Source organism: Cydia strobilella, chromosome 2, assembly GCF_947568885.1.
Source record: "Cydia strobilella chromosome 2, ilCydStro3.1, whole genome shotgun sequence".
In the NCBI taxonomy this organism is placed as follows: domain Eukaryota; kingdom Metazoa; phylum Arthropoda; class Insecta; order Lepidoptera; family Tortricidae; genus Cydia; species Cydia strobilella.
In genome coordinates, this window is record NC_086042.1 from 9,679,835 (window position 1) to 9,684,803 (window position 4,969).

A 4,969-nucleotide genomic window follows, 5' to 3' on the forward strand; every position below is an offset into this window, starting at 1 on the left:
TTATTTTATCAAGATACCATCTTGACGGACGCGGACGTGCTACGTACCGGACACTATTACAATGGCTGGGATGTTCCTCTTGTTGTAATGGCATAGCATAGCCAATATCAGATTCTGTTGAAACGACTTGACGGATCCGACACCTATTTGAGGCGTACGAATCCGACAGCAAAACATAAATAACAGTATTCGCACATCGTTTGTGTTACTTTTTAGATAAGCAAAAACCGCGAACGGTGCGAACCTATTATGGTGAGCAAATTAGAGATGGCTTTGTAATTACGGTGCATTATTTAGGTAGTAATTTCGGAGGTCGAGGAGCGCGTAATTGACAGGTGTAGGTAAAGAGTGGCGCAGACGTGACCCAGTGAGAGAGCCGACACTGAACTGAATAGAATCTATACCTATAGATGACGTGTCTTACCCACTTCACTTGCTATACTTCATGCCCTTGCAAGCAAACCACAACCTACAGACATCAATCGGCGACCCGACCGCGAGCCAATGCATTACTTCGCACCTCACAACCAAAAAGAATGCAAACAATAGACGTGCGAAATCGATGGTAAATGTAAATCCGTTACTCATGAAAACCGTTGCACCAGATATCTTAGAATTGAACGATTGCAAATATTCAATGCGGACGCGAAACGCAATATATGCCGTAGTAAACCAAATTTATTAAGATGTATATATCCCACAAATCACAGTTTATGGAACGGAAATTATTTTGTCTCGATACCTTATAAAACCATCCACAGGTACACACGCAAGACTTCCAGCGCGAAGGTTATCACGATAGCTTTGAATTAGAGTAAATTGCTTAAGGCAAAGAAAGATACCTATGGATGGACCGCGAACACGGGAGCTTTGCAACATTACTCATAAAACCTCATAGTACTAAACCTTCAAATAAAAAATAATTATTGATTAGGTTTAATATAATTTATTTTCCATGCATCATAACAATAATATATATTTCATAATCAATACGTTTAAATAGGCTGGCATTTCGAATCCGGATTTAACTGCTCCCGGCCATTCGCTGCTTCAATGGAGCCCGTTAGGTATGCGAGCCATCTTATTAGGTTTTTTTATCACTGAAAGTAGTTTGTGCATTTTCTGGTTTAACCCGTGGTGGCTTGTCTAATTAGAATGTTTGCGTACGCGACGCGTGGGCTCCGTGTAACGGTCTAGTTGTTTGGTACACTCAACTTTAAATCGGACGTCCGATTTATCGTGTACCAAGGGTAAAAAATCTCCGCGACTGTAACATATTTTTTGTTAGAATCAGGAGAACACCGGCTACATCGTGTCGTGATACTCAACTAACTAGTAGTTCGCATCGAACCTTTCCGTTGTGCAAAACCTGGTGGGATTTCCAAGAGGACACAGCAAAGCATGGCCTCTCCTATCACGCCATATATTTTGTGGTCAAAATTCACAAGAGAAGGTGAGGAATCGATTCAACCGATTGTGAAAAGAAACCGACATTTGAATTATATGACGGTAAGAGGGCGATAGGTCTGTAATTGGTGAGATCGGATTTTTTCCTGCCTTTTTTGAGGATAGGTTTAACTGCTGCTATTTTTAATTTCTCTGGAAAGGAGCATTCGTTGAAAGGCTAAGTATAATTAGTATTTAGTATTATACCTTAGACCTATTTACCTTCTCTTAAAACTGTTTACAAACTTCTTACCAGAGATCTAATGTAGATCATAACTTTCTCCACTTTAATAAGCAGATATTATTTTCTCAATTGCAAGACAGGTACTTTTCCACATAACGTAAAGTAAACGGAATGCATCTTCTGGCGAGCAGCAGATATCAGACTTGACGAATGCACAACATTACAAGACAAAAGCGCGACGGATTTGAAGTAAATCGACAAGTCGTGACCGCGCCGTTTAATCATAACCATCAAAGCTAATTAGAGTACCTAGGTCGCGAACCCCTGGGACCGGTAATGAAAATCACAACAGAACCTAGTTGCGAGGAAAATTGCACTTGGAATTCCTCAGCATTATCAGCCTTTTTACAGAGACAGCCTGCCCTCTCAGTTCTGTCTCTAAACTGTTCGAGTTCATAACTTCTAACGACTAGACGGCGACTCGTGTAATGTTTTATTTCTTTCCTGCCGCCTCCGCTTGTTAGCACGCAAGTACACAGTACACTAGACATTTCAATCATCGTCGGGACATCAATTTAATTGACGGCGTCGTAGTAAGGATCCATCCGCGGCCGTAACTTCCGGCTCCGGCGCGGCTGCGGCGAAATCGAGGAATAGCGCACCAACAATTTATAGCATGCGCTATAATTACTTTCATATAAAGACAATATTGTTAAATCACAGAAGGTCAGAAAGATCGCTCGCTATATTCATTTCCCAGAGGAGCTGTTTACGATACTTATTATTCAATAAAACTGTCGGCTGTGGCGAATTATGTTGTTGTAATGCTCGCTCTTGAAATCACGCGTCTAAGGCGCGTGGTTTCTGTTTAAATTGGTTCACCTGTTCGCGAACCTCACGGTGCGAGCCGCGAGCCAGCACGAATGCGCTCCACTACTGCTCCGGACCGTAAAACTAAGCTGTGTGAAATATTAGTATCTACCCTCGCCTTCACATGAACATTGCTCGGTCAAAGCTTCTGGTATGTTGCCAGCAAATTATATAGTTATTATACGCATTTAAGCGAGTGGACACTGCACAGTAATCCAGACACGCGGTAGCGTATCCAGCCAAGTTCAGAGAAACAGGAACTGGCAACGCAGCAACCGTGTGTATTACACGACCCATTTCGAGCTAATTTTGACCCCTTCACAACTTGGAACCTATTTAACCTACATACGTAAAATTTGGCACAATTATTCAAACTCCTTGGCTTGTCTAGAATACAAAATTTCATAAACATAGCTCAACCATTAATTGATATTAACGTTTAAAAGCGGCCATTTTTGTGACTGACTTATAGATCAAAAACCTAACCCACTTCCAGAAGACCTATAAACTTGAAATTATGCACCAAGGTCGACTATTAGGTGTATATAGAAGGAAAAATGTGAAAACTGAAAATTATTGATGTAGATGGAAAAAACAAAAACCTAACCCACTTCTAAATCACCTAGTAAGTAACTTGATATTTGGCATGACATGAAGGTAGACTATTAGGTGTATAATGAAAAAAATCTGAAAAATAAAAAATTTTGACAATTGACCGCGCGTTGGCCAGCTTCAGCTTGGGCTTGTTTTCATGATGAATACTAGTAATTTCTGTAGTAAAGTAATAATATCCCAACAAAAACCTAAATGTGATATGATAGCCAAGTTCAATATTAAGGTGTCGTTGTTGACTCGCCGACAAAACAACACACACACACACACACACACACGCACGCACGCACACGCACGCACGCACGCACGCACGCACGCACGCACACACACACACACACGCATACTTGCAACCTGTATTATTATTATTTTTTCATTTCTTGTCATCTTTGTACACTGTTACATATTTTATTTTATTTTATTTTGGTACATGGAAAACCAACAGCGCTATACGTATCCAAAAAAACTATAATAGAATTAGAAAGCCAATTATAGGTTTTCACTTATAGATAATATATATAGTAGATAACATACTACCCTGCGTACTGCTACTGCGTAAATTTACTCTTATCTAGCAGTAGGTATACAGGTACCTACTGCTAGATAAGAGTAAATTTGATGCGGGAGAGGTGATGCTTCCTGCCGTCATACAGTTTTTACTAGTACGGAGGAATCGTTTCCTACTCTTACGAACAACATGATGTAAATTTAAAATTGTATTTAAAGGAACCGAAGAGCTGGCGGCTTCCTCGCACAACGTATCAGCATTGCGATACAGCGAGAAAATGCCGCCAGCATCCTTGGTACAATGCCACACAATACCTCAAGGGCCTATTTAGATTTAAGCTACTTATTAATTCTGTGCCTTCAGTGTAAGTCGAGTTTGTCCAAATTACAAATTTTGTCAGTAACAGGTTTATTTCATAAAACTACATCTTTTGTGTTGACACTCAACAGCCCTACGACCCTACGACTTCTAATGGCTGAGATATTGATTGTGTAGAAGGGTTAAAGTTTGCCAAAAATCTTAACTATTATGTTCAAAACGATTTATTTGCATATTATCTCGTTTAAAAAATTGGTACTTAAGAATCGTGTTACGAACGATGGTTAAAGTAAAGTTTAATCTTAGTGAATAAACTAAATTTCAAGGAACACTCGGTGTAAAGAAATCAAAATTCACTTAGATCTATTTCAGCTACCGGGTCTAACAAAAACCAAATTTTTTTAGAAAGAATCCAGAGAAAACACGGTTAGAAACGTTTTTCGGCCATACTGAAAAATGACACTTTTTGAGTTTAACCCTTTTACACTGGAGGCACAGAATTTCGTTTACGTAGTACCAGTGTTTTAAGGAAATAAATAAATTGAAATTGAAATAGTATTGTTTGCCGAGTGCGCTTACACAAAGTGTAAATGTAATGTTGATAGGAGGCTATTCACGGACGCGTTGTCATCGGAGATTTACGCTCTTGGAGGCTGCGCTGTGGGTCAGCAGGGCGAGGGGTGCGGCCGACGGCGTACCACGGACCTTTTCAAGAGAGGACTTGCAATACATACTCATACTCATTTATTGACAATATTCTTAAAATATTACATGTTAATATCAGAAAATACATTTATATAATGAAGTAATAGTTAACAAAATATGTTTAAACTGAAATAAATGTCATATACTAAGAAAAAATGACCAAGGCCTCCAGTGCCCCAGGCTGGAATCGAACCAGCATCCTCTTCTATCGCGGCAGGTGCCTGTAAAATATGTTTAATATTAAAATTACAATAAAATCGTTATGTCCAATAAATTAAAATTACAATTTAAACCAGTATGTAAGTCAGGGATAAAATATATTATTCATA